At 47.0% G+C, this 21,073-nt stretch overlaps 1 protein-coding gene across 14 annotated transcripts in view; it reads left to right on the top strand.

The window, feature by feature from the left end:
• The window catches only part of MYT1L (myelin transcription factor 1 like), a 404,563-nt gene that overhangs the window by 7,284 nt on the left and 376,206 nt on the right, over positions 1-21,073 (top strand). Inside the window, exon 1 of one of the 14 annotated variants that reach the window (XM_038560662.1) lies at positions 870-986. The exons of the other annotated variants lie outside the window; for them this stretch is intronic. The gene's annotated coding sequence lies outside the window, so the exon portion shown is untranslated. Of the gene's footprint in view, positions 1-869; positions 987-21,073 lie in introns of those variants that run through there. 14 annotated transcript variants of the gene reach the window in all.

The raw sequence follows: 21,073 nt of genomic DNA, 5'->3' as shown, positions 1-21,073 counted from the left end.
TTGATTGGATGAATGCAGAACAAATGGTGGGCGTTCGGGAGCATTAGAGGAGTTCTGGAGTCCTGGAGCGGGGTGCGGGATTTTCTGGGTGAGTCCCCAAGATGGAAGGCAGGGTGGCTAACACGGGGACGGCTGCTTGTCAGACGCCGGCCTAGCCGGAGCAGCCGGGCCGGGCGGGCGGGGGGGGGGGGGGGTGCCCTGCAGCCACAGACCATGCATCTGGGCATCTGGACCACTTTGTTTTGCGGCGCTCCAGGTCTCCCTCTGATGCTCGCCGCAGGTAAATATGTCCTGTCCTCCTTGTTGTTTCCAGAGCGGTGGCGGTGGCTCCGCTCCCCAAAGTGGAGCAAAGTTCAACTCCTCCTGGTCAGTAACAAAAGAACAGTCGTTGGCTGCTGCTCTGGGCTAGTCGCTTCATCCATCTTCCCTCCCGAGTCCCGAGCGCACACTCCCCGCGCAGGGGGCCCTGCTTCCAGAGCTCACAGCAGCCGCAAGTCAAGGTGTTTAATTAATATTTTCTGCAACAGTGTCTCCAGACCAGTCAGATGAGCTGCCGCCGTTTCAGGTTGAGCCCAGACATAATTAGTTTTGCCCGGTATATATTTTTCCTAGCTGGAAGAGGGGTTTAGCTCATTTAACCAGCAACTCACCGGAGCTTGTGAGAATCGAACTCAAGTTTGTACCAATTCTTCAGGATCCACAGACAGGAGATATAAAAACTGGCACAGCCTCTGATACTTTCGGTTCTTTTCGGAAGAAAATGGAAACTGGTTTCACAAACCGGCGTCCTGAGTTGGGGAATAAGGCTCAGCTTGCTGGAATCCCAGTGCTCTGTGGTCACCAGTGACACACATTTCTTATATAATTCTCTCACTGTAATACTGCAATATGGGTGGTTTAGTATCTACTTAAATATACTTACCTCTCCGGGAATTCTCCGACACATAGTTCTCTCTTATTTTCATAATTTTTACTCTCCTTGAAAGGTAAGCTTTTCATTTAAACTGACCTAATTATTTTGTGTGTTTCTGAGGTGGAACTCAAGTAGGAATTACTATCCTTGAACTGCCTATTGACAGTTTCTTAAATATAGCAGATCACTTAAGGATTTTATTTTGCTTCTATTTTTACGCTGGCTTGCTTTCATTTCTTTTCCTTTCCTTTTTCCTTTCCTTTCCTTTCCTTTCCTTTCCTTTCCTTTCCTTTCCTTTCCTTTCCTTTCCTTTCCTTTCCTTTTTTTAAAGAGTTGCTTTCCTTCAGCTGTTTGCCTTAGACAATGACAGCAATCATTTGACAGAAAATGCAACTTTTTGGAGGGTCATTTCTTCTGTTTAAAGAAACTATGCCTTTCTCAAAAAGAAAAAAAAAACAACTCTCTTACGGAGAAACTAAACCTCAAACACAAGGTGTCGGGGAAACATATTAACCCTTTGTGGGAAGCTCCTGACACTTGGTTTTAATCATTCCCCCCATCCCCCCACCCCCACCCCTGCCCTTGCTGTAAGTTTCTCAATACTCACACGGAGCTCTTTATTTTTTTGCATAATAGATGAATTCTCTACTTTTATATCTATCAAAAACCTTTTTTTCTTAAATTTTGTTTTTCAATTTGCTAATAGCAGTTGAGGTTTTTATTGAACCCAACAGTATTAAATACCAAATTGTTCTCAGATTTGTGAACTCTTATCTACAGAAAATAAATATTTCTGTTATTTCTCCATGCTGTATTTCATTTTAGCACAGAGCCAAGCTTTCCCCGATTAAAATAACTCCTTTTAGTTTGGTGATGGGTTATAACTTTCTTGGGGCAAAATATGAGCATTAGTTTTTACTCTCAATGTGTCCATTTACAAACAGAAGGGAGCACTGGCGTGTCACCTACCAGTCTTCCTTTGTGCCTGGCTGCCCCTCAGAGGTGTAGTCCAGCTTCTTTCAAGGGCCAAAATTATGTCACATGAGTTTCCACTTGACAGACTCACTTTATGCCATTATCTGTCACATTAGCTCTCAGGCACTGTGGAGTTGGGAAGGGCTTGCCTTCAAAGACAATGAAAGAACGAAGTCCCCCAGCTAGAAATATGGTGATGTTCACCTGCCTGGGAGTGTGATTTCTAAGGGAATCTCCCTTCCTCCCTCCTTCTTTTCTTTCTTTCTTTCTTTCTTTCTTTCTTTCTTTCTTTCTTTCTTTCGTATTTTTTTGCTGGTGTTGTTTACATCTAAGGTTGAAGATCAACTTCGGAAAGGCAAGCAGCTTTCCATAGCAAATTTTTAAAGCAATCAGTGAGATGCCAAAATATTAGTCAGAAATCAGGCCCTCTTGGCCTCACTGGGGAAGAGTGGCTGGCGGAGGGGCCGGCTTCCGCCCTGTGGGGTCTGTTCTGTGCCATGGGCGCCCCAAGGGCCAGTCTCCGCCAGGGCTCCCGTGGATTGTGAATGAAGATGGGTTTAAATATTTTCTTCCAAGAGGTTGTTTGGCCTTATTTCTTTAAAATTGTGTACTGTGATGTATTCTTGCACTCCCAGGAGTACTTAATCTTTTCAAAGGTTTTGCAAGTGAGGGTGTATATGTGTTTTTAAAACGCCAGTGTGAAAGTGTTGCATGTAAATGATAATATTTGAGCCATTGGGTTAATACGTGTACCATGTAAACCTGCTTCGGATAGATTTGTGTACTCGTTAATAGAGCTGGAAGGAACTTTATGGCTCAATATTACATACTGACTGCTTTTTTTTTTTTTTTTTTTACTAAACTCTGCTCTAGTCTCAAATTGCTCTAGAGAAATGTCTTTAAGATTATCGGACACTTGCTTGAGATATTTTCAGGTTTGGAATGTCAGGTTGAGGTCTCTAAATCAAACAACTCATGAATTAATAATGTATGGGGTGGGGGCTCTTTTTGGTACGTTGACAAAGATTTCCATCCTCGGATTTCTAGTTGCAAACACTGTTTTGGGTAGACCTTCATGCCATTACCTCAACCTAGACTCATAGTGTATTTTAATGGCACTCAACAAAATGGTTTTTTAAAAGTCAGCATTACCTCTCGACTCCAGGGCCTACTGCATCACTCGATCCTGAAAGGGATGGATAGTTCTTAGAGACTGAGTTTAAATTTGGCCCAGTCCCCTCCCACCCGGGTACATGTATGCCACTAGCCTGTGCCATCTGAACAGAAGCTGAGAGCACAGAGCATTGTCGCCATGAAACAATGCTAGCCAGACTGGTTGTGGAAATAATCGAGTCTGCAGGGCACCCCATAGAGAGCCATCAAATCAAGTCTGCTCTGGAGCTGTCTGCTAGATTGTGAACATTCAGAAATCAATGCTGCATCTGCTAGTGGACCCTCTGGTTCACTGAAACTCCCACCTGCCTAATGCATCTGGGCAAGAGCTTTTCAGAAACCAGTTTCCTTCAGGATAAATTTAATACGTCTTGAGGGCCAGGCACAAGCAAATTGATTCTATCTCTGCACCAGGAAAACTCATAAACATCTGTAAGAACACAGATTTTCAACAACCCCCGGATTAGGGGATGCGATTTTGTGAAATATCCCAAGCCTACTCCCTTCATACCTCATGCCAGCATGGCATTTTTTAATTAGGAAGTTGATTAAAAAGGGCACGATAGACCACGGATGTATGGTCCTTTGGCATCTATCCAGCTGTTTGTTGTCTGGGTCATGGAAAGTACTGCTCATCACCAGTTGCAGGAAAGAGGGGGGAATCATTATAAGCCTGAGGGATGGGAAGGTGAAATTGTCCTGATGTATGTGCTAATGGCAGTTGGTTGTAGCTTTAACCATAGAAGCCTCTTCTGCAGACAGACTTGCTGGCTTCCTTTATGAAACAGTGATCATTTGTACTTTGGACACACACAGCAACCGGATGTATTACGCTGAGGAATTCAGTGGTTCTGATGGCATGATAGGTCATAATTATTTGTGTTTTTTAAATTTACATTTATGTTTGACCTCATCTCCTGTAGTTTGGAGTGAACGGTGAGAGTTGCCAGAGAGGGCTGTGCTGTTTATCTCCAAGAGTGGCTGCTTTTTTTTTTTTTTTTTCTCTTCTCTTTTCTTTTCTCTAAGGGAAATTCCTTTCTTCACTGGTTTCTTTTCTTTTCTTTTCTTTTTTTTTTTTTTTTTTAAGGGCTTGGAGTACATTATCAGAAGAATAAAATTGTATGCCTAGCTGTCGTGCTCCTGTGGCCAGTATGGAATGAATAAGTTGCATGGTGTGGATTTAACCCCATCCACCCCTCGTGTGGTATGGGCACTTTCCCAAGCCCACGCATACCAAAGAAGTGGGAAGAGACACCCACCAGTGGGCTCTGACAAAGTGCTGACACCGAGACCACTCGTGTCTAGGGCAGACGTTAACTCGGGGTTCAAGATCAGGGGACGACGTCCTTCCCCAGGGGGATTTCGGCTGCTGGGGTAGTGATTCTTTCTTTTGTTCTTTTTCCCAGGGACCCTCCTTGCACATGGATTAATTATGTTTATAGTCTGCATTTTATAAGAGTTTAGTTAACAGCCTAGCTGGAGGCAGTAACAGTGATGGGCAGCCCAGGGGCTCCCCTCACCATCTTCTCCTGGAAGAAAAAGCATCAAAGTCAGGGTTGAAAATTCGGCAGCCCCTTCCTTCTTAGCACACTGACTGAGCACTTCACACAACGTGCGTGCACTGAGCACCTATTATGTCAAAGGAGCCAAAAGACATGCAACTGACAGTTCAATTTCTGACCCACAGTGATTCAGGGTGTGTGTGTGTGTGTGTGTATGTGTGTGTGTAAATTTTAGTAAGTGTATGTTCATGTACAATCTATAACATAAAATATGTAATACAGCTAATATTTGTGTATTATAATATACGTGTACAACATATGATATATGTTATATAATGTACACAATATGACATACATCATGTGTTATGTGTTATATTTATAGATTACATACAAATAGGTACTTATTTGAAATATAAATATAAATTTCTGATAAAGGATAATTTCAAAACCTTCCAGATCTACTTTTTCTTGAATACATTTTGAAATAGATGAAACCACTTTTCTGACTTAATAATAAGAGTAGGGTAAACATTGATCTTGCTTTCTTAGATGATTAATACTTCAGGGATCTGGGTGAGCATTCTGAAAATTAGCTCTCAATTACATAGCATTGTATAATCATATTTCCCTACTTAATTAAATATATGATTTGAGTTTATCATCTTCTTATAAAATTTGAGCTGAAATTTCCAACTTTGTGAGGGCTCTGCATCTCACTCCCGACCCACCAGTTTCTGTATTTACATGAGCCATCCCATCATGGTACGCAGTTGCGGTTGAAACAAGTCTTTGCTTACCTGGGAATGCATGAAACAGTAAACAAAATGCTATTTTGAGGAAGGAGTGTTGGCAAATGTCAGGTGTCTGTTTTGCAATTTCGGAACATCTCAAAGCTGTTGATCCCAGAGATCAACAACAGAACGTTTGCATATGGCGTGCTTAAGCCCTGGATTGAGGACTGAGGGCCAACCTCCCAAACAAACGGGGAGAGCCCTGAGTCCTGCTCGCTGCCCTCTGGCTTCCTCTGACATCAGCAGTTGGCCTCACGCCGGCAGCGAACCAGGCAGTGGCTTGGTCATCCACGGGCTCATCACTGGCTGAAGAGGCATCAGAAGGAGGAGGGGACAGTTCAAATTGGAAACTGCTCATGCATTTCTGAGCATTCAGATGACTCCCTGCCACATTTCCACTGAGTCAGACCTGACTGAACACACCTATCTTCACAGAATTAGGAATTTTGTGATTCAGTCCTGGGTAAGAAAAAGTAAGATTAGAATGAGTGTTTTATATTCTCTTGGAGTCTGGAAATTTAAGTGGCTCAGTCATCAAAAAGCTGCATGTCTTTGCTTAAAAACAAAGTCTGAGATGACATGAAGTGGGAGGTGCCAGTGATGCTGGACACTTGTACGTAACAGGAGAGAAAATCTTAATAGTTTGCTCAGATACATTTCAGACTACTTTATTACTTGTTCTTTGGTTAACGATGCACATTTGGTCCTGAATTAATACTTGGAACTTCCGTGGGATTTGTGTTATAAATCTATCAGTATCTCTTGCAGTTCTTTTCATAGTCCCCAAGAATAAGAATAGAGGTAGTTTCACTGTCCAAATTTTTTTTTTTTTAGCTAATATGCTGTTACTGGGGTTTTGTTAGCTCAAAAACAATCCTTTTCCCTAAGAGACCCACACACCCGTAGTGTAAGCCAAGAAATGTTGTGTCTGTTCTCCAGGGACAAGCTAACACACCTGTTTACAAATGGGCTGCGCCACCTGTTCATCTACTTTTAAAGTTAATGATCAAAACAGTACCCGATCAAGGGGTCAGTATGACAGGAAAGGCGGTCACATTTGTGAGACGACTGGCGACTCCTCGTTTCTAACACATAACATTTCTTAGGAGTTGAATTTGGACAAGTTAGAAAGTATGCTCAGCCCGTGACAATTAACTCCATGCCATAGGTATCCATGATCCAAAGGGTAGGTGCAGCATGTGATTTAGGGCTAGTACGTGCTTCCCATCTTCTAAATCCAACATACACAGATTAAATTATTTGTTTTGGGTCGAACATATTCCTGAGATGTGATGCTGGACAGTCAACATTAGAAAAATGGGTCTGTCTCTATATATTGAAAAACGTTCAGTACGGTACCTCCAGTCCCTCATCCTTCCTCCAACATGACCCTATATCCGTGCCCTCCTTCCCACCCAGACTCTATCTGACCAGGGAGTGTGCCCAACTCCCTGACGTTGGTGCAACGCCGTCCCTGCTGGCTCCTGTCCCTGGATCTTCTGTGTGCTAAGGGCTGGGTCAGGAAGACCATCCGTGAGTTCCTTCACTGATCTTGGAGGCTCTTCCAGAGCCCTGCTAGTCTGGTGATAGCACTCATAGTGCACACCTTGCACACGCTTCTGAGGATTTCCTCACTACATTGAAAATGACCAATGACACCAGGAAACTTCTTTTCCCAAGTAGCTTTTTTGGAGGGGGTTTTCACCTAATATTATACATTTTAGTCATCTTTTTATTTATTTTTTGTCCTTTTCTATTTGCTCAGTGAGATTTTTCATCCCTAACCGACCTAGACAGTGACAGAGCATGTGAAAGAGTCTTGGGTGGAAGGGCCTTCATCTTCATTCACTTTCCTTGTAAGTTGGGGGTGACTTGGGATAAGCCATTCCAGCTCACTGTGTCTCAGCATCCTTGCTTCATATGAGGGAGCTGAACTCTGTGCTTTCTCGGCTCCTCCCCCTTCTGGCACGACATGGCTGTGTCTGCCATGCTCACGCAGGGCCTGCTTTGCATCACTGTGTCACTGCACAGTGATGGGGCTCCATGCTGGTGGCAGTGCCCCTGCCAGAGGGCAGCACCTTCTGCTCCTCGTCTGCAGTGCTGTTGCAGGGAAGAGCAGGAAGCAAGCCTAACACCCACAACCTGGAAAATCTAGAGGAGGTGTTATTTTTGATTGATGGGTCTCATCCAGGTCACCAAGGTCAGCTGAACTGACATGGAATTCACCCAGGCAAAGGCTTCGGGGTCATCTTGAAAAATCACTGGATCACGTGCAAAACTCAAATATGCAGCTGAAAACTAACTTTCTTTGAAGTCATTTTCTCTCTTGATTTTTATCTCTTTTGTGACTGTGATTTTATTTTACCTTGCAAGTATCATGGAGATTATAGTGGGTGAGGTGTCCTGAGAGAATTCACAAAAATACAAGTGCTGTCATGGCTCTATTACTTCTGCTTCATTTCTCTTGACTCAGTCAGATTGCGGTGGATCTTCTTCACCTGTCATGATGGAGGAAGGGCTGTGTCTGTACTTAGCATCGCTGGGCTTGATGCTTAAAGACATGGACCCGCTGGTTTTTTTGTCTCACCTTTCCCTTCAGGAAGCAGTGTTTACATAGTAGTAACAGCCAGGGAATGGCAGCTTAATTGGCACGCGTTGGTAGCAGTGAAAATGTATTACACAATCCATGGCCTACTGCTGGCACCCTAAAGCACCCCAAATTGCACACAAGGTCTCACAGATCCAGGCAAAGTTTACCACAGTAGCCAATGATACGTGTTCTTCACCAGGTCAGAGGAGCGAGCTGAATATGGTCCTCACGATATCCCGGTGAAGTAGAGACTGTTAAACCCTCCCGGGAAGGGAATTCGGTAGAGAAATGAAGCCCGCGGGCAGGTTAGACCCCCGTGCCCTGCGCGCATCTGAAACGGACTTCTCACCCGAGTCACAGAAGCCTTTCCAGGTCTCTCTTATCAAAGAGATTCCTTTGGGAAAATTTAAATGAAGATGCGTTTCCCTTAATAAAACAATCTACTCTTTCGAGAGCTCACAATGCCAAATGTGGGCCTTGTCTGTATTGGGAAGGCTCCTCGCACCAAAGCCACGAGCAGCACATGAGGGAAAAGTGAGTGGGACATCGTGAAGGTAAACCAAGCCACACTTTCAGAAGATCAGAGGTTCAGGAGTGTTAAGTGACAAGTACCCTCACCCTCTTTATGCAAACCCCAAACTGCGTGTACAGTGTATTGAAACTCTGATGAAAACGCCCTGTCGGGAAAACACCACGATGACAATTAGGACCACACCGGACCCCGCGAACAGACGCACCGCCCCGAAGGCTGTACTCACGCGCTACGCCGTGTGGCTCCTACACGGATCTAAGGAGTTGCAAGCACTGTTACTATCTCTGTAATCACACAGAGGAAGATAGCACACTCATTAAAGGGCTCAGATTATTAAAGATACATACTGTTGAAGAAAACAAACGCCCAAGTGCAAAGCTTTTTATTCCAGGCGAGGGGAGTCGATGGCTCCTGAGTGTGCGCGTTGCCACTCGCTCGGCCGACGACCAGGGCACCATGTAGACCTGTGCTGCTCCCCGGGCACGGGGGCAAGCGCCGCGCTTGGTGAGGTGTGGCCCCGGCCATTCACGCGTGAGATCTAATGGAAGACGCAAAGTGCAAACGGAGGAAACGTGAATTGGCAACAGTTCTCACCGACTACCAAGTCTCACCGAGAAACTTTGCGTGGTCTGTGGCGGGTTCCACTGAGGCAGGGCAGTGACCTTCAGTGAGGATACGGGAGGGACAGGCCCCGTGGGGCGGGGGGCCACTGCGAGCCCATAAATGGGTCAGATTTGGGCCAATTCTTGCCAACAAATGTGACTTGGACATGTGGGGAACAGTGAGAAGGCTTCCTATGTTGACACAGACGTAGTAAGAGTAGTAAGGAACCGCGACGCTCTGCGTTCTTACCAGGGACGTTTGTCAGTGCGTGGTGGCTCATTGTGTCGTGTCACCACCCCCCCCCCCCCCGTCCGTATGTGATTTCTAGTGGATCTGGGGACTTACACACATGATAGGCAGGTAGCAGTTCCATTTTGAAAACTATTCATAGTTTGCTTTTTAAAAAGTTTTCATAAATACGTGTCATTTTATTCTATGATCTAAATACATGACAATTTAGAGGCTTTATTACTTTTACTGAATGATTAGCAAGAGATTAATGACATTCAACCTTGTGGCATTTATTAACAATTCTGTGAGATTGATCATAATACAGTTAGAAAACATTCAAGGAAGTAATGGGAATAATTTTTTCTTGTTTGCTCTGGAAATCTCCATGTGCAAGTAGGAATTTCCCTTTTGTTTTCAGAGAAAGGGGTGTGTTATAGAGACAAATATACAGTGGGTTCTGTTACAAAGTAAAGTTTGAACTCCCAAAATGTTTTTAAATTATGAGTGAAGATAAATAAGCCATTCGAATCCGGCTCTGATACGGCTTTCAAATCGGTAATAATCTAACGTTTTCTGTGCTGAGATCAAATGTAAACACGACTCGCAGAATGTATAACGTCTCTAAAAGTGAAAGTGTGAATGATGCTTCTCGCTGCCTTTGTTTCAGGACAGAGCCAAAGCAATGTCATGGTTTGGTTCCTTGATGTGGCTTTGGTGTTTTCTGTAGTGCTGAGCGAGCCGCCCCCCATCCGGAAGGCTTCGCTGAGGTCCATGGTGACATCCAGTGGGATCTCTTCAAGCCTTTGTCCTTCTTACACAGTCCCCAACTTTTCTGAAAAATAGTTATTTCAAAGTAATTTATAGAGCTAAATCATGCTTAATTAAATTCTTACTGGAAATGTCTGATTTACTGTCCGCTTTTAGATCTGCTGAACTTCAGTGCATCTCATGAGCCTTGGGCCCCTGCAAAGGGCTCAGCCACAGCGCCCGCTCCGGCCGCCTCCCCAGGCGGGACAGCTGGCCTTGGAGCGAGCGTGTGGAAGGAGCCTGAGAATCGCAGATTACACTTGATTTCCAGTTGTGTTTTTATCAACTGAGATTTTCAGAAAGTAACACGCTGATTTTTATCAGCTTTGTTTTTTTAATAAAAATGCCATCGCTTTGCAAAAGACACTGAAACACAACAATAAAAACTTGCTACTTCCTTCACCCTCTCTTCCTTGATGTGTTGGAGGTTGTGCGTGTAGACCACGAAGACTTCATTTATACACGTTCTGAAAGGGATGGAAAATATAAGTAGCTGCTAAAGTTCTCAGTTCACACCATTCTGTTCTTTCCATTTCTTCTCAACCCCCATTCAGAAGTCTGTTCTTTTCAGACCGTCGCCCCCTTGACCATTAACTAAGTGGCCAAGTAGCCAAGAAAAGTCTTCAGTTTGCCTCTGCAATTCTTCCTGCCTTCCCCTCAGCCTGCTTCCGACCCAAACGCCTCATTCCCATCCCTGGGGTCCTCCATGTCCTCACAGCTCCTCCCACAGAGTTTGGATGAAACTCCCTTGATGCAATGAATATGTCCCCTCCTGTCCTCAGGTAACCCAGTAGGGCCTTCGTTCTATCTCTGCAGGACTTAGAAATGGGGAAGAACGGATACTGGGACCCAACTATGAAACAGGCCACTAGTAGTGAAAACCCTTAATAAACCTCAGAAGTGCTATATTCTGGGAGGGAGGTTGGAAGGGAGAGAATACATTGCAGGTCTAGTTCTCAGTTGTCAAGAAGGGGAAACAACCAGTTGGGCACCAAAGGGAGAAAGTGGGAAGTCTGGTAACACACATAAGTGGGAACAGAGGCTCCGGCAAGCGTGTATGGCTACTGGGTGACTTCTCAGACACAGGATCCTAGCTCTTGTCTTGTGAGTGTATCTTCCCCTAGATTCTATCTTTTCTGTAAACTCCTTTTCCAAACTCCCCCTGGGTAAGGTAGTGGCTCCACCAGTGGTCTGGAATTTGCCGTCTCTGCATCCACAAATCTGAGCTTGTTTTCACCCGAATGGCACCGTCACACACACAATTAGATCCTGCAGTACTTGTAATTGAGCATTATGATTCATATGCATTACAGGCTAAGACATGAGCTTGCCCGAGGACCTAACTAATGCAAGGAAATGCAGTTGGAATCCCAAACTATTTGTGTGCACGCCATTAATACATGGAAGCTGCCGCACGCTGTGTCACTGGTGTTCAGAAAGTTTTTGCTGGGCTGATGAGGTTAAGTAATCCCGAGCAAAGACTCAAGCTTTTCTGGTGCAGTACGTCTGCTCCCGAACCCCTCACAACATGGTGCCTTGACATAAATCTCAATGCCTGGACTAAAGCAGGCACGCCATATGTGTTTCAGTGGACTCTGTTTATCATGGGTGGGGACAGAGGGCTTATTATGCTTCCTCGTTTTGTTCCTCACCCCTGTCCACGCCAGACCCAGCAGGAGGGGCAAGGGCCCTGGGGCCTCTGGGATGTCCATTCACACCGACCGCAACCAGACTGGGGCCCCCCAAGTTGTATGACACAGCTGCCTTCCTCTCGTTCTCTAGATGATATTGTCTGGTGTTTCATTTAACTAAAGGAAGGCCATTGTAGGGCCCTCATGAATACCCACTCAAGATCACCGTTATTGTGCATCTCACACCTGGGGATCCCTTTCAATGTTACAAAAGGGGAACTGAGAATGTTTATTAGAGGAGGCAGAGCGATCACCTGATCCGGGCTACATGGCCACATCCCTGTCTAGATACATCAGCAGGTTAGACACGAATGTGTGTGTGATGTGGTCTGGAGGAAACTGCAATGTGGTAAATGTCTTTGTGCTCACGCTCCATCGGCTAGGATTTACCCGCAGCCTCCTTTCCTACTTCCTGTAGGATCTTGGTTATCAAGAGCTCACGTTCCTCATTTGGCACGCGTCGTCTTGAAATCAGCTCCCGCTGGCCGTGTTGAGATCCGGGGTCTGAGGGACCAAAGCCCCCAGCTGAGGCGGGGAAGTGTTGGTAGGTTGTGTGCAGCTGAGATGAGACACCAGCACTTGAGGGGCCAACCCCATAAGTGTGGCGTGTCCACAGATCTGATGCAGTAGGAAATCTTTTCTTTTTTCTATGGTTCTACTTGTTTGTGGGCAGAGGAATTTCCTGTGAGCCCCCTTCCAGCTGAAAGTTGTTCGTATAGGTATTCTTTTATCCATTCCTTTAACCAAATCTTTATCATATCAGACGCTGGGGGTTATAAGAAAGAGTCAGAACTACTCTCTTCCCTCAGAAATTGTATATGCCAATAGGGAAGAAAAGACAAATTTATGAAAGTCTATAATATGGCTTGGGATCTGATCAAAGTGACAAGGAACTATAAATTGTGACGGTTTTCCCAAAGGAGGGAGAGACTGCTGCAAGGCAGGGGTGGGGCAGGGCAGGGTGGGGGTGAGGGTCGGGGTGGGGGATTACATGAAGAAGGTAGTATTTGAGACAATCCTTGAAGAAAAAGTAGGATTTTAGCAGATAATTATAGAAGAGGGGGGAAATGCAGGCAGAGAAAATAAGGTGAGAAAGCTCCTGAGGGAAAATGCCCGCGGGTTTTTAGAGGGAGGTTTGGAGACCCCCTTTTGAAGAGAGAATAGGGCATTTGCAGAGGTGTAGTAAAGAGCAGCCTCGCAGCACAGGTAGGGGCAGGTCACACTGGGTCGTGAGTGTCACACGTACAAGAGTCTACAGAAGACGAGATTAGGACTTTGTTCTCCAGATAATGGGAAATTACTGAGGGTTTTTGTGTAGTTGAGTGACAAGGCCAGAGCTATTCTTTGGGATAATTAATCTGGCAGCCAATCAGTGGCTACTTCCTGCCAATTCCATCTCTAAAATAGCTCTCCCAACTGTTCCATCCCTTGCATCCCTTCTCCCACTCCTTTCGAGTAGCCTGCCATTATCTTCCTCCTGGACTGTTGGAGTAACCTCGAACGCCACCCCCTCCGCACGCACACTCTCACACGCACATTCTGTGTTCAGCCTTCGGATTAATTGTTCTGAAGTGCAGCTCTGGCATTGTCATGCTCAGACAACTCCAAGGGCTTCTTATGGCCTACAGAATTAAACCCGAACACCCCTGCTCCCAACTGAGGCAATCCCCCACCTGTTCTGACGCGTGCCTCTCATCACTGCCTTGTCCAACCAGTTGCAGATCATCAGGACCCTCAGGGGCTCGGCCGGCCTATTCCCTGTGCTCTGGGTGCTCGCTTGCACTGCCCCTTCCGGCCACAGTGTCCCTCCCGGCTGTCTGTGCAAACACATCCTGCCCACCCTTGGAAGGCTGGTTCAGATGCCACCTTTCCACAGAACCCTTCCTGCTCTGTCCCAGAGGAAACAGCGATTCCCCTCTGAATCTTTACAGGGCGTCCTGGATTTTCCAGGCCACCTTGATTCAACGTCCAACTATTCATCCCAAGTGGTGATCACTTCATGGTTGTCCATGTTAGGTCCCGTACCTTGATATTTGGAAAGAGGCGTGTTGTTGCATGGAGCGCTTGAACGGATCGTGCCCCGTTTCCCTGAGTCACTGGGGTGGGGGGTGGGGGGTGGGGTCCTATAAAAATGATTCTTCCCCTAAACTGTCTGTGTGGAGATGTCATGAGTCAGATGTCCAGACTCCTATTTGAAAATCTAGCCTTCCACACACTTTATTTCACTTCATCTACTTATGCGATAAGTGTGTTCTATCTCATTCGGACCATTTGATACCACTTTAAAAATAAATAGTTGTGTACCTGCCACTTGAGTTCAAGCTACTGAGAAGGACCCTTGAACACTCAAATTCCTGGTGCTTATTCACAGCAATCGATGTTAGTGCTGAAAGGGGAGGTTGAATTGAACTCTTGGAAAGGGACGATTTCCCTCTCCCTCGGTGTTTCCTCCCACCACGGCAGGAGCAAGGGTGGAGCAAAGATGGGTTGGGGCACAGAATCCCAGGAAGTAGGCACCCCCAGAGGGGGACTCACGTGACACAGACGCCTCTGACCTCCTCTTGTCCAGGCTCCGAAAGGCCACCATTCTGATTCTCGAAAGAAGGGGGTGTTCAGCTTAAGTGGGGCAGGTGAACGCTGGACCCCAAGGAGGCCTTGTCCAGAAACAGGCAGCCCTTTGACATCCTCACTGGCTCTGCTACAACAGTGACCTGCTCTTGGGGCAAGGAGGGATCCTCTACATTTTATGATAATTTCAGAAACTAAAAAGTATTTTAGCAATTTAAGTAGTACGGCTAAGCTGGATTCAAGTTATTCAGGGAAAATAGGTAGCTGGATATCGTACTTCATGTCTGTGCGTTTTAAACCAAAAGTTGGGTTGAGCGATCCATCCTAGCCATTGGACATGGGGTTGGATAGAATCCACTCTGTCCCCTAAGGTGAAGTGTGCAGGGCGACGCGTTCTTTACATACCCTGCCCATAATTTTTAACTGGAGTTGGTGATATGCTATTTACCGTCTGGGCGCTGCTCAAATGGCGACGCTTCCTTAGATTGTGCAGGGGTTTGTGATGGAGATCTGCAGCCTTCATAACCAATGTCGCCTCATCTCCAAAGCAAGGTGAATTCCACGCGTCACAAAAGAAACTCTGCGGAGTCATTTAGGCTCCTGGTGATACAGGTACAAAGAACTACCTTGTTCCGTGAAACTTCTTCACCGGGAGTGAGCCGAAAGGATTAAAAGATTAAAAAGAAAAGAAAAATGAAAGTGATCTATTATTATGAAGTACAAGTGAAGAGGATGAGGAAGATCCTTAGTACAGAGCACAGAGAAGACAGTGGGTGTGGCCTGCGGAGGGTGGCCCTCCTCTTCCCAGCTCCAGTCCTTCCCCAGCAAGGCTCCCTCCTCCACCCCTCCCCGCTGGAGGCTCCTGCTCCCCTCCACCCCTCACCTGTGTTCCAGCCGCCTAACTTCTCAGGACACCCCAAACTAGACTGTATCTCTTTGAGAACCCGTATTATGCCTTAGGTGAATTAATTCCCACCACGTGGATTTTCCAGTGCCCTACACCTAAGAGGTGTTCAGTAGATAACTTGCTTGATTCTTAGACTGATTGGGGATAAATAACACCTAATGTTAATATTTTGTTAAATCCAGTGTTGCCAGGACACCTTAGCTTACTTTTTGGTATCTTTGTTTCCTGCTTCTGCATAAACTCAAGTCAAATTATTGTTCTTGGACAAAAGAGTCTTTAAGAGACACAGCAAATGAGAAATACGAAAAAAAAAAAAAAAAGGAAATCTGGATTTTTCATGACTACCTGTAGCTGTAGCCAGGCAACCGTGTATGAGTTGGGATGCTTTGGTGTGGTTTGCTGTGACGTGTCCTCTCTGGGCAACAGGACTCAGGGAGGATTCTTGAGGGGGATATTGTGTTTTATACCTTGTTCTCCTGAGAAGTCAAGTGACAAATATTATTTTCATTGGCAATGAAACTTTATTATATACATAACCTGGCACTGTGGTCATTTTCAAACGAGCTGGCTTTTTTGTGTGTGTATTTTTTAAAAGATTTTATTTATTTATTTTATTTTAGAGAGAGAAAGACACAACATGAGAGGGAGGGGCAGAGAGAGAGAGAGAAAGAATCTCAGTCGACTCCACAATGAGCACGGAGCCCAATATGTGGCTTGATCCCAGGCCCCCGATGTGATGATCTGAGCTGAGACCAAGAGTCAGACGCTTAACCAACTGACTGTGCCACCCAGGCGCCCCTTGTGTTTGTTTTTTAAAGTCTGCTTTTGGAATCTGGGGGTAGATGAAAAGCTCTCAAGGTGGAATCCTGTAGGATGCACCTGCCTCTCCAACATGGGCTGTCGAGAACTCTCCTTACATGGTCTACACACCACCCAAGTGCATTCCTTCCACTGAAATAAATCCACAGGTGTGGTGACCTATCACTCGGGGATGGGATGCTTCATCCCAAGCCACTCTAGCTAAAGGGTCGTGACAGTCCTTAAGAAACAATGACTTTTGATTTTTAAATTTTGTCGATAGTGCTCTTCAAGGCAATTTTTGTAAACACGTGCCAGTTGATAGCAATTCACTGAGCTCCTGGCCTGTACTGAGGATGGTGGCAGGTGCTTCCACCGTGGGGCCTCGAAAGGAAGGGTGCCCCGGTGGAAGAACTTTACCCAAAGGTGCAACCCAGCCGTCACATCATTGCTATTCTAGTTATAGCTTGTCCACTTTCCTGACAAATCGCCTCATACCCGATATTAAATCTCTGCTTCTAAAAAGAAGCAGGATATACAGGCGTTATGTTTATCAAGGATCTTGGAAGGATAAAATAAGATGATTGTGAGATATGGAAGAGGTCCCACAAACTATGACTACGATGGGGACTATTCTTTTCTCTTCCCTTTTTAAAAATCATTTTCAACCTAGAATTAAGTGTGGAGTTCACTCTCTGGCAATAGTAGGTGCTGAGTAAATATAAGTCAAATAATATACTGAGTAATAAATCAAAGATACGTCCTTGCCCGAAAGGGGCCCGGTACCACTGCTGAGGACATTTGTGAATAGCCCCAAAGTCGGGACTGCTTTTGCATTAGAACAAAAATCCTATTCTCCAAAACCGTCAACTGGCCTGTCTCTCAAGGACTTTATTCACACATCAAATGATTATAGCATATTAGCATATCCGTAATCTAATTGAGAATTTTGGCTTCAGCAGTTTTAGATGCAGCAAAAGAGCCCATTTAAATTCTTTAAGAGTCACAAGCATGTGATTGGGTTTCGACTTCTTGTTCAGTCCCGGCCGTTTGAGCCCGCAGAGCTGTCTGTCCTCCCAGGGGCGCGAGGCCGTCCGTGCGCACGGGGAGCACCATCGGCTGCAGGAGCGCACACATCAGCGGGTTGGGTGGTGGGCGCCGTCTCTGGGGTTTGACGCCCCGTCAGGTGTGCCCTCAAGGCTGGCAGGAATAGGAGCACGGCCGCCCCCTCCTCACCATTTCAGAGGAGAAGTGCCCCCATTTCCAAGCTCCCCTGTGCAGGTGAGCAGACTCACATGAAGGAGCAAACCAAGACCATGTCTGTGCATTTATCAATCTGTACGAAATTATGAAAATTCAGCCAACACCTACTGACTGGGACGTTCATTAGGCTGCCATCGAGAGAGCCCACTCACATTCCAACCCCGAGTCTGGCTGGGCACCTGTTTGCAGAATCCGTCTCTGTCGGTGTCTGGCTGTGCTTTATATTTGTGAAAACAATGGTCTAGCCATTTATTTTTCCCTAACTGTGAATGTGCATTTTCTGTAGCAGTTGTGACCTGTGCCTATGTTAGTATACTTTAAAGGTAGTTGACAGAAGTAGTATTAACCTGACATAAATTTTGGAGTGGACAGGGGCCCGTTTCTGAGTCTGGCCCCCTTTATAACATGTCAAAGCATTTTTCCCTTTATTTTTATATTAACAGGATGTAGCTCAGTGCCATGTCATGTTTAAAATTTCTTATTTGGTTACATGCACATGAACTAACTATTTGGGCACAGTGGGGAATCTACATGCTATGTCCATATTAAACTTTTTAATTAAAGAAAAAATTAAGGGATCCCTAGGTGGCTTAGTGGTTTACAGCCTGCCTTTGGCCCGGGTTGTGATCCTGGAGACCCGGGATCTAGTCCCACGTTGGGCTCCCTGCATGGGGCCTGCTTCTCCCTCTGCCTGTGTCTCTGTCTCTCTCTCTCTGTGTGTCTCTCATGAATAAATAAATAGAAAGTCTTTTAAAAAAAGAAAGAATTAACATGGCCATTCCCAGCAACCCTTTCACGTTTGTTCTCTGAGTCTCTGCTGTACCCAGGTGCTGACAGCAGTGCCTAGCACAGGGTAGGGGCTCAAATATGCAAGTTGGATATTTGCTGCATAAAGCAATGAAATCATACATGTGTCCACCCACGTGGGGCGGATGGGACCTACTGGAGTTCAAAAAGAATATTGTGCAAGTCTGTTCCGGGTGCAGTGTCCTTCTGTGGAGAAAGAGGAGACTGAGGGAGGGCGGAGGAGAGGCACGGGTGGGCAGAGAGAGAACAGGAGGGAGAGGCAGGTGGGATGAGCGGGAGCGCAGGGGCGGCAGGTGGGGGCTAGCGAGGAGTGCCTGCGCCGGGTCATGGAAGAGCCAGGTGCCTGGAGAGTCTGGCTGCTGCCACCAGGAGCCGTCCCAGGAGAGGGGGGCAGAGGCAGCGTGGCGGGGCTGGGGTCGGGGAGCCTGGTGGGCAACAGGGGCCAGGCTGCTCCGCGGGACTTGCTCTGGCTCCCTTTGCGGTCAGGGATGGGTGCCCGCTCGGGGCTGCCCTGTGTGCAGGCTGGAACCCGGGGACGTCAGCTCTCGGGGAGCCTTCTCCCCACAGCACCCCGGCAGTGCCCCGCCGCCCCAGCCTGGGCGGCTCAGAAAGGACAGTCGACAGAGTTCTTTCAAGTTAAACCTTGACTCAGAAAAAAATTTAAAAATGCTCTGTGCCCCCTTGGAGAGATGCTCATCCCTCCTGGCGCCGTGTTCACAGGGGGAGAAGGAGGCCGTGGAGCCTGGGACGTGCGCACCCCTCGCTGAGGGCTCCCCCCCAGGCAGGTTTGCGGACCACCCGCATCTCCTGGAGAGATGTCACCAGCCCCCCAGGTGACACGGCCTTGCCACCCCAGTGACTCCTCGGGAAACAGAATCAGTGGTCCTCCGACTGCAGGGTCGGGTCGGACGTCCTATAACAAATCATAGGAATCCCGGAGGCAGAAGTTGAATTTCAGCAGTCACGTGTAAACGGATAATTGCGTGTATTTTACATTCATTCGACAATTTGGAGCGTACTGTCGTAATTTGACTCGCTGCCACTTGCACACGGTTGTGACACACAAGGAAGGAACGTTCCCACAGAGGACTGTGAGCTTCTCACATTTAGGTTTGGGTCATGTTGTGCCCCAGCCTGAGACCACAGTGGCCGTCCTAGCATTTCAGCGTAATAGACGGACTTCAGGCCAGGTGAAGCGGCTGGGGAATCGCTGCAAAGTCACTGACATACCAACACTATTGATTTTTTTTCCCTTTGCTTTAAAGTTAATTAAAAGGATATAATACATTAGCAAGCTGGTGGAAATTCATCTAGAGCCAGAATATGATTCAGGAATCCGACAAGTGGAAGACTGAGGTGGTGTGGACGAGGGTGAGGCGGGGGCCAGGGATGTGGACGTGGGTGAGACAATCCACCCTTCTGAGCGTGTATGTGGGACTCTCCCCGGCAGCGTCCGAGGGGAAGGTGCGTCAGCATTAAGCAGAGCTACAGAGAGACACGTGATTGCCTATCTGGGTGTTTGGAGCCCCCAATTCCATGGATAATTACACTTTCCTTTAGAGAAAGCAATCTAGCTGTAGACCGTTAGCCTAGTGGGTGCTGAAGGGTGTGGTGGGCGCGGGGGTTCCCAGAGCTGTGTCTGGGACCCGGGCAGTCCCCCAGCCCCCGTCCCCTGCTGACATCTGTCCCTTGAGGTCTTGAGCTGGTTCGTGGGCACCTGCTTCCAGGTCACAGGCAGGGCCTCCCTCCCCACAACCAGCTCACACGGGATCCTGGCTGGCAGCCCATGGACCGAGGTCTCCTCTCACACGGCCAGGGGCCCCTCGGGGTGACACGAGGGCAGAGATGCTCTGTGAGGAGACTGGATGCACCCGCCACCTGCCGAGGCCAGGATATCCGGGGGCCCGTGGCTTCTAGGCCCCGGCTGCATGCGCCGCGCCCCGTCCTTGAAGAGGAACCCAGGGCTTCCTGCTCCTTGAGCAGGTCGCGGCAAGCAGAGCTCCCTGGGCAGAGCAAGAAGCCGGTGGGGGGCAGGGGGACGGGGATGCCCGTGGAAGGTGGGGCTCTCACGAGGCCGCGTGGGCCGGCCGGGCGTCCCGGGCCAGGCTCCTGGTCACAGGATTCCCTGCACACACGGAATGGCCTTATTTCATGGCCATCTGCATGGCCTTATTTCACCCACCCAGAACCAAGAGTTTTAACATCCGTGACAGGTATTTATTTTTAAAACACAGAGGAATATTTACCACATGAATAGTTCAGGCTTTTTTTTTTTTTTTTTTTTTTTTTGGAAGAAAAGCCTTTATTGAATGAAAGTTTCCAGGGGCGTGTGGGGGGCTCAGTCAGTCGAGCACCCGACTCTTGGTTTCAGCTCAGGTCATGATCTCAGGGTCGTGGGATCGAGCCCCACCTTGGGCTCCATGCTGAGTGTGGAGCCTGCCTAAGACTCTCTGACCGCCCCCCTCTAAAACTAAATGAAAAAATAAATCTTTAAAAAAGACACACAGAGAGAGAGAAAGGTCACAAAACTTTATACTGTCAATGTCAGTTCCTCAGTCACGGCTAGCAAATTATTACTGCAGAGGCATTCTTTAAGTTAAAATATATCTTCTTCAGGAAGATTTCCCTGGCAGACCCATCCCAGAAGGAATGATTGCACATCTAATTATTTATTGCTTAAATTCTGCTATGCTTGGACTTCCATCTTGTCTCTTTAGAAACAGAGAGATCTCTGAGCCAAGGATTGACGTTGGGCTAGCCCGTCCCACCGCACTTGGTCATCAGTAGGCACATGATAAACAGTCACCAAAAATGTGTGTGTGCCTGTTGGTTTGGACGTTGAGTGTGTCCATTTATTTCTATTTCAGTGCAGAATTAGCAGCCGGGCTTCATCGGAGACCAACGTGGTCCTACAGCCCAGAT

This window comes from Canis lupus, chromosome 17 (assembly GCF_011100685.1).
Source record: "Canis lupus familiaris isolate Mischka breed German Shepherd chromosome 17, alternate assembly UU_Cfam_GSD_1.0, whole genome shotgun sequence".
Taxonomy (NCBI): domain Eukaryota; kingdom Metazoa; phylum Chordata; class Mammalia; order Carnivora; family Canidae; genus Canis; species Canis lupus.
This window is presented reverse-complemented; position numbering and strand designations above follow the sequence as displayed.